The sequence below is a fragment of the Desmodus rotundus genome, chromosome 4 (assembly GCF_022682495.2).
Source record: "Desmodus rotundus isolate HL8 chromosome 4, HLdesRot8A.1, whole genome shotgun sequence".
In the NCBI taxonomy this organism is placed as follows: Eukaryota; Metazoa; Chordata; class Mammalia; order Chiroptera; family Phyllostomidae; genus Desmodus; species Desmodus rotundus.
The window spans coordinates 122,132,273-122,145,635 of NC_071390.1; the positions used below are offsets into that span (position 1 = coordinate 122,132,273).

Sequence of the window (13,363 nt, forward strand, 5' to 3'; positions counted from 1 at the left end):
AGGCTTTTTTAAATCACTACTGTATTCAATCTGAATTGCAAAACACTTTTTCAATAAGCTTCTGTTCACTTATTTCTTTCATAGCAATATCCCAATATATTTAGTAAATGCAGAACAGCTATGTGTCATGTAATTCAGTTAATCTGTGGTCGATATTCATGTTTGTTCTATAAAAACCAAAATTGTTACTGTAATTTCATTCATAGATTTTGAAGTTTGTGCCAGGTATATATACTATAGGATGATAACAAAAATTAGAATGAAGGATGGAAAAGAAAGGAAGATACATTGCAAAAAAATAACAAAGTTCAAATTAATTGTGTTTGGAGTTGAAATGCATTGGCATTTGATTCTCAATTGCCACCCAATATTAAGTATGTAAATTATGTGTTTTCTTGGAACATAAATTTATTCACATTGTTCTGGGCATATCTGAACGGTTAGGTTAAATCATTATAATGAACATTTCAAAGAAACTTTTTAAGTTGAAAACAAAATATATTGTTTGATAAAAAGCTAGTCTGTAAATATTTAAGAAAAATTTGGTTTGCTTTTAAACTAATTATGTGTAGTTTTAGCCTTATGCACCAATAATGTATTAAGTTAACTTGCAAAAAGAATTTTATTATTATAAAATAACTCAACATTATTATTTTTGAATATATTCTAAAACTACTGATTTACTTTGAGGGTTTCGATGAGAAGTGAGGTTATGAGAGATATTCACATTCATCAGAAAATCTCCACTTTATTTAGTCTCAATTTACTATTTTAAAATGTTTATTTTTCAAATTAGTTTGACATAAAATATTCTGTTTTTAGCAACCAGATTGGCAAGCAGTTTAAATTAACGTTACTTATTTCTATTGACTATCAAATTATATGAGAGCACTCATTTTATTCTTGTAATGTTCTTTCTTTTGTTGGTATCTTATTGTTATTCTCAATATCAAAACTCTATTCTTTGTAATGTCCTTACTAAATCCTAATAATTTATACCAAACAAATCGCTTCTTTGTCCAAATACTAAACATACTATTTCTGGGCATAAAGTGACAAATATGAATATTGAGCTGTATTTCATGAAATTTAAAGGTATGAGTGCATAGAATTTGTTAATTAAGAAATGTAGAAATGTAGCAATTCTGATGACAGCAAAAGAAATGTAAAATATGAGGGAAAAACCAAGATGGAGGCGTAGGTAGACACACTGCACCTCCTGGCACAACCAAAAGGTCAACAACAATTTAAAAACAAAAAACAACCAGAACTGACAGAAAATCGAACTGCACGGAAGTCCAACAACCAAGGAGATAAAGAAGAAATATTCACCCAGACCCGTAGGAAGGGCGCAGATGGGCAGTCGGAGCGGAGGACTCGCGGCAACAGCAGCCGGATTGTGAAACAAAGGGAGGAGGCAATGCAACCGCTAGAAGACCCTGCCGCCCCACGTTTGTGCACAGATAAAGCAGGAGGAATGGCGGGGGAGCGAAGCAGACCACAAAACCCAGGGCTCCAGCGCAGGGAAATAAAGCCTCAAACCTCTGATTGAAAACACCCGCGGGGGTTGGGGCGGCAGCAGGAGAGACTCCCAGCCTCACAGGAGAGGTCGTTGGAGGGACCCACAGGGGCCTAGAGCGTGCACAAGCCCACCCACTTGGGAACCAGCACCAGAGGGGCCCAATTTGATTGTGGGTAGCAGAGGGAGTGATTGAAATCCAGCAGAGTGAAGCAAGCGCCATTGCTCCCTCTTGGCCCCACCCCCACATGCAGCTACCAGCATTATCCCGCCCTGCCCTGGGGAACACCTAAGGCTCCTCCCCTTTACATAATACGTGCCCCGAGACAAAACAAACAAACAAAAAAATGGCCCAAATGAAAGAACAGATCAAGGCTCCAGAAATAATTCAACTAAGCAGCCAACAAATAGCCAACCTATCAGATGCACAGTTCAAAACACTGGTAATCAGGATGCTCACAGAATTGGTTGAATTTGGTCGCAAATTAGATGAAAAAATGAAGGCTCTGCTAAGAGAAACAAAGGAAAATGTACAGGGAACCAATAGTGATGTGAAGGAAACTGGGACTCAAATCAACGGTGTGGACCAGAAGGAAGAAACAAACATCCAACCATAAAAGAATGAAGCAACAAGAATTCAGAAAAATGAGGAGAGGCTTAGGAACCTCCAGGACATCTTGAAACCTTCCAACATCCGAATTATAGGGGTGCCAGAAGGAGAAGAGGAAGAACAAAAAATTGAAAACTTATTTGAACAAATAATGAAGGAGAACTTCCCTAATCTGGCAAAGGAAATAGACTTCCAGGAAGTCCAGGAAGCTCAGAGAGTCCCAAAGAAGCTGGACCAAGGAGGAACACACCAAGGCACATCATAATTCCATTAGCTAAGATTACACAGAAGGAGAGAATCTTAGAAGCAGCAAGAGAAAAGGACACAGCTACCTACAAAGGTCTTCCCATAAGACTGTCAGCTGATTTCTCCAAAGAGACCTTACAGGCAAGAAGGGGCTGGCAAGAAGCATTCAAAGTCATGAAAGTCAAGGACCTACATCCAAGATTGCTCTATCCAGCAAAGCTATCATTTAGAATGGAAGGGCAGATAAAGTGCTTCTCAGATAAGGTCAAGTTAAAGGAGTTCATCATCACCAAGCCCTCACTATATGAAATGTTAGAGGGATTTCTCTAAGAAAAAGAAGATAAAAAATATGAACAGTAAAAATGACAGCAAACTCAGTTATTAACAACCACACCTAAACAAAAACAAAAGCAAACTAAGCAAACAACTTGAACAGGAACAGAACCACAGAAATGGAGATCACATGGAGGGTTATCAATAGGAGAGTGGGAGGGGGAGAGGGGGGAAAAGGTACAGAGAATAAGTAGCATAAATGGTAGGTAGAAAATAGACAGGGGGAGGGTAAGAATAGTATAGGAAATGTAGAAGCCAAAGAACTTAAAAGTATGACCCATGAACATGAACTATAGGGGGGAACGTGGGAGGGAGGGGTAGGCAGGATGGAGTGGAATGAAGGGGGGAAATGGGACAACTGTAGTAGCATAATCAATAAATATATTTTAAAAAAGAAATGTAAAATATGAAAACTCTGCATTTCTTAAGCATGTTGGTAATGCTAAATATTATATGGATTTGGCAGTGAGAATTATATAGGTGTGTTATGTTATGGAATGAGAAAAATTCTGAAAAATATGTTTCACTATATATTTATGAAGACAACCCTGTTGTAGAGTATCTCCTTTTTTTTTTAGCAAGAAATTTTGTTTCTGATTGCTGATGATTTTTTTGAAAGTCCCAAGCACCCACTGAGCTCAGCTCACCTTGTCCCGGGGTCCTGAGGACATCCTCTCTGTTTAGGGACCATGAACCTCAAGTCCCAGCGCTTCTTCACTGGCCCTCACGCTGGAGTGCCCCCATCCTACGGGATGCTCAAGGAGGAGCATGAGGTGGCCCTGCTGGGGGCTCCCCAGGTCTCAGCACCCGTGACAACCACTGTGGTCAACATCCAGCCTGAGACCACTGTGCCCGACCACAATGTCTGGTCCCTGTTCAACACGCTCTTCTTCAACGTCTGCTGCATGTGCTTCGTGGCGTTCACCTACTCTGTGAAGTCTAGGGACCAGAAGATGGTGGGCGACGTGATTGGAGCCCAGAGCTACGCGTCCACTGCCAAGTGCCTGAACATCTGGGCCCTGGTCCTGGACCTTCTTGGGACCATAGGATTCCTTATTCTTCTGGTGTTGGTGGTGTTTCCAGTGGTCTATCATGAAATAACGCGGGCCGCCCCGGGCTGGTGAACCTTGTCATCCCCAACCACTGGCCTGGGGCCTTCTTGTCATATTTGCTGGCATCATCTCTGCCATTGCTATTTCTGTCATTTGACTGTCTCGCTGATAATACGGAAGAAATTTTGATGTCATGAAGAGTTAGGAGGCTTCTGAGGCCGTCACCCTTCCTACAGCTGTTCAAACGCTCGTGCGTCCACAACTGAACGCAGTAAAGGACACGCACCTGAAAAAAAAAAAAAAAAAAAGAAAGTCCCAAATAGTTGATATTTGCTAAGATTTTGTGATGACCATTTGGAAATATGTAAATTAATTTTAACGCAATTTTTCTTAGCACTTGTATTTGTTTCCTTGGGCGACCATAACGGATTGCCACAAACTAGGTGGTTTAGAAATGTATTGCATTACATTCTGTCTAAAACTCCAAAATCAGTGTTTTGGTAGTGCTTTTCTCAGAAACCTGTAGGGAGATCTTTCTTTGGCTCTTCCTAGTTTCTGGTAGCCTCAGATATGCTTTGGTTTGTGGCAGCATAACTTCAATTTTCATATGACATCCTGAAGTCTCTTTACATAATCCTCCCTCTCTAAATGTCTGAGTCTGTGTCCAAATTTCTTCTTCTTAGAAGGGTACCAGTCATATTGAATTAGGGTCAATTGAATGTCTTCATCTTAACACGACTACATCTGCAAATGAGCTATTTTCAAATAAAGTCAGATTCTGAGTTACTGATGTTAGGATTTCAACGTATGTTGGAAGGGCACAACTCAACCGGTAACAACAACTACATCCTACGATCCCATCATAGAAATATTTCCTCCACTTTTTGCATCCTATCCTCATTGTTCTGCTGCTGACATATTGCACTTACTAGATTCCTTACCTCCTTTTCAAAAATATAGTTAATATTAATTAATGTCAAAAATCCATAAGATAAAATTATATATATGTAACATAAGTAACATTCTTCTCATTTCTTTCACTACAAGGTTTTATCTGTGTCTGAATATGGGTTCTTCAAAAAATGATGATGGGGTATAGAATCTTCCTTGAATTCTTTCCAATATAAAAGTTTATCATGAAGTTAATATGCCAATTTATAATTTTTCATTTTCAGCTAAAAATTGTTTAAGGTATTATGCTCTTCAATTTACTCACGTAAAATATGTTTATCGAGTGCATTGCACTCTTGGTAGGAGGAATGCGGTGGTGAATAAGCAGAAAAGACTCAAACCTATGGAGATTACCTTCTAATCCTGCATAACTAGAAAATCTAGAAACAAGAAAACATACTAGACTGAAAAGTAGTAGGAAATAATGAGTGGGCGTAATGTTTTACAAGTCGGCGTTCGGTGCCAGAGGTCGTTATCAGGAAACTTCTCCTAGGAAGCGGCATTTGAACGTTCTGCGTGTTAAAGCAGTAGGGACTGCTTTAGTTCCTGTGCTGTAGGAACAGGAAAAACAAAGCCTTAGGACTCAGGAGGGAAAGACAGGTGTTCCTTGAACACAAAGTTCAATGCTGCTATACCCTAGTTTATAAGATTAAGTTGAAGATGTCCTCACGAGCGTGCTAATTCTAAATGAGTGGCAATGTTTAGAAGTTTGTGCTTTATTCTATGGGGTTGGGTAAGCTCTTAGAGTCTTTGAAGCTGAGCAATGGCATGCTCTGTATTTTTTTTCAAAAAGGGAAGTCCACTTCTGGTTTAAAACTTGTGATGAAGGCAGCATTTTCTGCTTTTCTTCCTATAGATAATTGAAAGCAACAAAGGACAGGAACTAACAAATTAAACCCCTAATTAAAAATAATGGAACTCCAAATGACAGATCCAGTGAACGACTGCCAATAGGATGCTGGACGGAACTGCACCACAAAAGAAGTAGAGTTCACGGTGTTAGATGCCAGCATTAAAACATCAAACTACTTTATAACAAAATCAAAGAAGGAAAAAGGGAAAAAATAAATAGTCACAACATGGCAACTTGTTAAATAACGAAAATTCTATTCACCTTGGTATATCCTTGACTCTACAAATACCACTGAAGAGCTGTGTGATCTTGGCAAGCCCCTACATTCTTGACTTTGTGTTTTGTCAGTGAAATAAGTCGGTGACTAAATACATTATAAATTACAGTATTTTCAAACAGAGGTTGGGAATCTGTTTACACGGATTTTCCACTGAGCTCAGGTGCTTGGCACCTCTAACCCCCACATTGTTCAAGGGATGACTGTACTTAGTTTGATTTTAAAACAAGATACTTTTTTGAGAATACATATACAGTAGATCTAGAATTTCAAAGCTCTCATTCTCTAAGTCTGTTCTGCAATCCATCATGCATGGCCTGCTTTATATCAGACACTTTTAATGTCTTTCTGTGAATGTGCTCAGTTTTAATTTTCTGTGAACTCCTTCTGCTTCTCACATTCTCTCCCATTATAATTTTGTTTTTTTATTTTTCCCACGGTATGTCTCATTCCATGCCCAAAACTCTTAAATACTGCTTTCAACACTTCCTGCTTCATATTCTCGGGACTTCTTAGTTCAGACTAGAGAGATATGACTAGATTTCTTAGGTTATATTTTTGAACCAAGATACATCATAATTTACAGGGCAATGTCTCCATTCCCTGTTCCTTGTGCAAGGTATTATCCCTGGTTGATTCAGCAGCTGTTGGCATGGTTAAGAATCACATAACATTCAATGAACATAGGAGGCAGCCTAAGAATGTCTATTAATAACACACCCTTTACTTAGCAGCATTTACACTCTTCTTCTGTACTTAGAGTGTCAGAGACACACCTTTTCAGACATTGCCAGTGAAAATCGCCACAGCTTTCTGGATTTGGCAACATCTATTAAAATTATAAATACATATACCCTCTAATCCTACATTTTAACTTCCAGGAGTCTCTTCTATAAATACAATCTCCCTATGGTAATATACACACATACAAGATTGCAGCATGATTTGTAATATCATAGATTAGAGGATTCTTAATTTTCATTAATCAGGAACCCAATTAACATATATGCTACATCCATTTAATAGAATATTCTGGTGACAATACATTAAGGGTTTTATTAAACTCTGATATGAAATTTTCTTTTATAATGTAATATTAAATTAAAACCAAACATGATGCTGATTATTTATGTTATGGAAGCATATACATTTTTTGTTTATACATGTTCAATATGTCTCAGATATAAAGAAAACTGCTAATTCATTGCTTTTGTTGGTTTCCTCAAGCTGACTAGGAGACAGGTGAGTGTTGGGAGAATTTTTACTGAATTCAACTTTGAAAATTTGCATTTTAACCTATCTAAATGAAATGGCCTATTCAAACATTACTTTGAGAAAGAATAAAACAAAACCACCACAGCTTTATAGGGAGAATAAATTATAGGTAGTTAAGTTGAGAGACCATTTAGGAGACTGTTGAAATCATGAGAGATGATGATGTTTTGGATTAGTAGGTATATTTGAGACAAGTTTTGTAAGTAAAATTGATACTATTTGTTAAAAAGACAGGACTTGGGGAAAGGGTGAGAAAACATGAGAGGCCGAGTGTGGCTCAGAGCTGTGACTTGACTAGCGGGATGGGTGACGTTACATTGGCAGGTACTGGGGAAATGTTAGGGAGGTACGTGTGGTGGAGGGGTTAGAATAAGACTCAACATGAGTGCTTCTGTAGAACAGAAACTGCGTATGTCAAGAACTTCATTTAGTTATGAATGTCCCATCAGATAATTCAGAGCGTATGTGGGTATCTGGAACACTCTGGCACATGGCAACAAAAATAGGAGCAGAGCAGTCATGCTCCTGCTTGCGTGGTAAATGTAGCAGCTTGCAGTGGTCCTTACGGAAGGCTATCAGGGAGGGTTCTTTTGAGGAAGACTGCTTCGGCTGAGACATACAAGGACTTGAATTGACTAGAATAAATAGCATCTCTATGTAGAAAGATCTTAAGGTAGAAAGAAATGAAGAAAGCAATTCTGCACACTGAGGTGGGCAAGATCCACAACAGGAATTGTGTAGGCGCACAAAAAGCTATCAAGGCTGGCGAGCACTTTCAAAATGAACCGAACCTAACAGATACCTGTGCAGTACATACAAAAAAATCTTCAATGAAACTTTACTTAGACATTAAAAATGATTAATTAAGAAGAGTGTAGTCACTATATTTTATTTTTGTACTTAATAGGCTGATTTTCTTTGGATAACCACTTTACAGAAAAATGACTTCACAAGTAGGTACAGTTAGGGTGATTTTATAGTATAGTAGTACTCTCAGTATATTTATTGTTGAAATACAGAGCCTTAAGTGCTAAATGGATTTTACATTAAAATGATACACACACAACAAATGAATTAAATTTTTATATGGGAAATATCAGAATAGAGTTAGTGTTAAAGTAGAGGTCGTAGGGGAAAAAAAGCAATTTAGTTAAGAAAATAGAAAATGCCCTTAATGACATAAATGATAGAATGGAATGCCTAATGCTCATGCTGTGTGCTCTATTTAGGTATTTCCTCTTAATGCCAGGCAGTAGAGCAAACAAGACATTTTTATTAGATTTTTTCAACATTTTTGTCACACAGTGGCAATTTGTATCTATTTGTAATTAAAATGGCATTAAGCAAGCAGCATTATTTTCAAGTTATACAATATTTCACAGTAAATATCTCATATAAAACCTTCACTAAGTCAATAGGCTCAATTATATGATAGGTATTACTGTGCCCCAGTGTGAAAATAATGATGCATTGTCCAATTACTCTCAAAAAAAGATTTCAGTTTGTTACTTATTCATATATTGCCTTTTATTATTTCTCAACTGATTCATGTGTGTGTGATTTGTCTGACCAACAACTCTGAAAACATATAGAATAGAAAGATTGCAAATAATTCAGACTTTGAATACACACCAATGATATATTCAGACAAGGTTTTTAGAAATGCAGAAGCAGAATGAAACGACAGAAAGCTTTGATGTATAAAATGTATGTGCTTGATTTTAGTCTCTCTCTCTCTCTCATTGTCTCTTTGTTTCTGCATAAATTTCTTTGTTTATTTACAAAATGTAATTGATAATACCCACCTTCTAGGCATGGCTGTCTTAGCTCATTACTAGGTTGTGATGCATACTAGAATTCAATTCAACTTTATTGTGGCATAATCCTATGATTTCTAAATCATAAAACTATAGGTATAAGTAATATAAATGATTATGTTCTTTAAGATTACTGACTATTAGTCATTCACCGGGCTAATAATAACTTCATATGCACCATGTTAATTACTCTGGGCTGCTGTAACAAAATGCCACAAAACTAGATAGCTTAAAAAAAAGAGATTTTTTCCCCTTGAAGTTATGGAAGCTACAAGTTTGAGATCAAAGTTTTGGCAGGGCCATGTTCCCTCTGAAGCCTCTAGGAGAGAGTGTTTCCTTTCCTTTTCCAGCTTATGGTAGCTCTGGACATGCCTTATTTTGGCAATAGAAATTTTTAAAAGAACAATGTATAATGCTCGTGAGTTTAAAATTTGCTTAAAGACACGGTGAGTATTGCTATATTTATTTCCCTCTATTTAATAGGTTGTAGAGCAAGAAGGTACACAATGTTGATGAAACTCAAAGTTGGTTAGGTAATCATAAATATTAAGTATCAAAAATTACATTAAAATGAATAGTTCCTATTAATTGTCAAATATGATTCAATTGTCACACCATCAAATTCTGCCATTAAATAAATGTAACTATTAATTGTCTCCTTATTTTAATACCCAGAACCATTCATTAATTTACACTCATTGTGGGAAAGTTTTGCAGTTGTAGTTTTAGACTGTTAGAAGTATAAGCCTAGTGGGGACTACTATTCACCTTGCCTCATGTTGCGTGTATCTTAATTTAAATTTGTTTTCATTAATTAGATTCTAAGATTTTTTTCAAAACTTCTATTGAAAATGATTTCTTTCTTTGCATATTCAAATACACAGAAATATTAAAATGTTCTAAATTTTTATTTTAAACATTGTTTTTTGTCATCTCATCAATTTTACCAGTTATTATGACCCCCCCCCAAAAAAAAAACTAGAGGAGATACTTGTCATTAGACAGTTTTATCTGTTTTTAAATTTTAACTCTAAAAGAACATGAATAAAGGACAAATGGACATGGATGTGGGAACTGACTGTGGGAGCAGTGGGGGTGGGTGGGGTGGGTAGGGTGAGCAGGGGAGAACATGGGGGAAAAGGTGGGACAACTGTAACTAAACAGCAATCGTAAAAAATTAAAAACAAAATAAAAATTTAACTCTAAATGATTTTAGAATAATTTGAGAGTACTCTTTAGAACTAGTGGTATTAGATATTTAGTGTGTCAAACATAACTTTATTTCTTGTATATACAGAGCTATGTCATATCACTAACAATAAAATATGCTTTTGTTTGTGATAGGGTAGTATGGGGGTCAACTTCACCCATTTATTTCTCACACATTTGTCTGAGAGATTCTCTTTTCAGTGGCCTAATTTTGCCCCTAATGTCAGTACATCGCCCTGGACCACAAAGTCTTTAGCATGAGAAGATGGAGTAAGAGATACTGTTGGAGCACACACATTGGGAACCTTATCATGAGACGTCTTCGTTCAATGGTCGCAAGACAGTTGAAGATCTTTCCAGTCTGTGTGTTTCCATGCCCTATCCACAGTGGTTTAAGCAAAGAAAGGGAGATTATTGGCTTATTTATGTTACCAATTCAGACTAAGCTTCTCAAATAATGATAATTGTGATTAATGGAATCAATTTGATTTTCTTCTCTTAAGTGGAAAAATTAGGTATAGGTAGTCATTTACTTCATTTTTTAATGAATAGAGAAGCTAAAATTCACAAAGAGAAAGCAGTAAGATAGCAACAGAAGACTTGTACTTGTGCAACCCATGAATAAACAGAAATAGTGTTAAAGCTGAAGATATAAGCAGGGAGAATACTCCTCGTTAGTGATCACAACTCATGTATTATCTGCTAAGCAACTATTGCTTTTATCTGCACAGCGCACATGTAAGGTCTGTGTGTCATAAATGGGCATCAGAAGTGAATGGTTAATTTGAGACTTTGCGGATGTTTGGGGCTTCCTGCGTCTCATGAGTGTTTGCTGCATACTCTGTTCTTCTGTTCTTCCCTATGCGCAGCATTCATGGGAGCTACTTATGTTGCTTGGTTTCAAAATATTTGATAAACTACTTAATTCTATTCATAGTGTCTCACTTTTTATAATATAATTGAATGCTCTTAAATAATATATCAAATACATATTACAAAAATACTGAGTTTTCTTAGTTTAACACAAGTCATATATTACAAGACACTTTTTCCAACCCTGTTTTAGAAAATACTTTCATGGTTTCAGTCACTTTAAATGTATTGATACTTGTTTATGGCCTAGCATATGGTCTCCCTGGAAAATGTTTCACGTATCTTTGAAAAATTTGTTTTGCTTTTGTTGGGTGCAGTGTTTGAAAAATGTCTTTCAGTTCCAATGAATCTACAGCTTTGTTCCAGGCTTTTATAATTTTTGGCGTGGAGCCTAGTGTATCTATCCACTACTGAAAATGTGGTACTGATCTCCGCAGCTACTCGTGTTTAATTATTTATCCATTCTATTTTAGCTTTCGCATCATTTATTTTGGGGCCTTGTTGCTAGATGTGTATATCTAAATCACTGTTACAATCGTCTGATAGATCAACTTTTTGACATTTACAAAACATCCCTTTTTAGCTTTAGAATGCTCAACACCAAGAGAAAACCCTCATCTAAACTACTGACTCAGGGTGATGATAAACTGTCATTGTATATTCCTCAGTTGTATCAAACACACCACTCGGGTGGGGATTTGGATAATGAGGGGAGCTGTTCTTATGTGCAGGCAGGACTTATAGAGAAAATCTCTCAATTTTGCTGTGAAGCTAAAACTAATTTAAAAATTAAAGTTTATGAAAAATAAATTGAAATAAAAAAGAATACCAAGTCTTATAGAATGCACATAAAACTGTTCTTAATATATAATTTACACATCTTAAATACCTACATTGAAAAAGAAAATAAGAGCTCAAATCAACAGCCTAACTTTTCTTCTTATAAACAAGAAAAAACAGAGCAATCTGAACATAAAGCTGCCAGAAGGAAAAAAATAATAATAGAATGGAAATTATAGAAGTCAAAAGTAAAAGAAAATTAAAAAAACTGGATTCCAAAGTTCTTTTTTTAATATCAACAAAATTGACAAGTAATTAATTAGGCTGATCCAAGAAAAAAAGAGCAAACTTCAAAATAATAAAATCTGGAAAGAAAGTGGAAACATCACAAATGGCTTATAGAATGTAAAGGATGAAAATGACTACTACAAGCTCTGTATGTCAGAATTATATGATTGTGAATAAATGGACAAATTTCTAGTAGACGAAAACTGTCAATATGTTATTAAGATGTAGCACTTTAAATATATATACATTTAGTATATTATATATAATATACAATATTTAATATATATATAACCAATAAAGGTACTGAATAAGTAATTTAAAAATTCTTTACAAAGAAAAGCCCAGATGCAAAAGGTTTCATGGTGAATTTTACTAAATGTTAAAATAAGAATTAATACCAGTCCTCTACAAATTCTTCCAAAACATAGAAGAGAAAGAAATACTTCCTAAATCATTATCGACTCGGTAGCCATATTTAAATAAGTGTAAACCTAGTATCCAAACCACACAAAGACATGACAAGAAAAGAAAAAATCCCCTGCAGGTTGGTATCTCTTAAAAATATAGACAAATAATCTCAAAATAAAGAAGAGCTAACTGAACTCAGAAACATAGCAAGTATTATACACCACTACCAAGTGAGATTTATTTCAGAAATACAAGTTTAGTTTAACATCCAAGAATCAATCAGTAATACACCATATCAATAGACTAAAGACAAACAAAAAATAAGAAACACATGATAATCTTGATAGACACATGGAGTATATTTGTAAAATCTAGCATTTTTCATGATAAAAAATATGTAAAACTCAAGAACAGAAAGGAACCTCTTCAAACTACAAAGCACATCTATGAAAGAAATGCATGCCTGTCTTTATATTTCATTGTGAAAAACTCAATACTTTCCTTGTATTGTCAAAATACGACAAGGATATTTATTCTTGGTATTTCTAGTTAATGTTTCACTAGAGGTTCTAGAAATTGAAAATAAATAAATGCATACATACATAATAAATAAATAGCATCCATGTTAGAAAACAAGAAGTAAAACTATCTCTATTCATAGATGGTGTAATCTTGTATATAACAAACACTAAGGAATAAAAAAAATAGAATGATATTAGAACTAATAAGTAAGCTTGGCAAGGTGACAAAGTACAACAGCGATATACAAAAATTAATTATATTTTATATACTTACTATAAACAGTTGATAAACAAAATTAAGACTACAATTCCATTTATAATAGCAATAACAGGAAAATGTATACAAGCATA

General features: G+C 35.5%; 1 pseudogene; it reads left to right on the forward strand.

The window, feature by feature from the left end:
• The first annotated feature begins 3,397 nt into the window (after positions 1 to 3,397).
• On the forward strand, positions 3,398 to 3,832 carry LOC112320829 (interferon-induced transmembrane protein 3 pseudogene; annotated as a pseudogene).
• Positions 3,833 to 13,363: the final 9,531 nt, after the last annotated feature.